This window comes from Nannospalax galili, unplaced genomic scaffold (assembly GCF_000622305.1).
Source record: "Nannospalax galili isolate Female #2095 unplaced genomic scaffold, S.galili_v1.0 scaffold128, whole genome shotgun sequence".
NCBI lineage: Eukaryota > Metazoa > Chordata > Mammalia > Rodentia > Spalacidae > Nannospalax > Nannospalax galili.
Window position 1 is genome coordinate 4338896 of NW_008360322.1, and position 395 is coordinate 4339290.

Consider the following 395-nt stretch of genomic DNA (forward strand, 5'->3'; position numbering starts at 1 on the left):
CAACATATTTAAAGCCATATATAACAAAACCACAGCCAACATCATTCTAAATGGAGAAAACTGGAAGCATTTCCATTGAAATCAGGAACCAGACAAGGCTGCCTACTATCTCCACTTCTCTTTAACATTGTGCTTGAACCTCTTGCAAGAGCAATAAGACAAGAGCAGGATATTAAAGGAGTAATAATTAGAAGAGATCAAATTATCCCTTTTTGCAGATGATATGATATCTAAGAGGTGCCAAAAATTCCACCAGAAAAATCCTAGAAATTATTAACATGTTCAGTAAAGTGGCAGGTTACAAATTAACCCACAAAAGTCTATAGCCTTTCTATATACCAATGACAAGCAGTCAGAGAAAGAGCACAGGGAAACCCTCCCATTCACAATAGCCA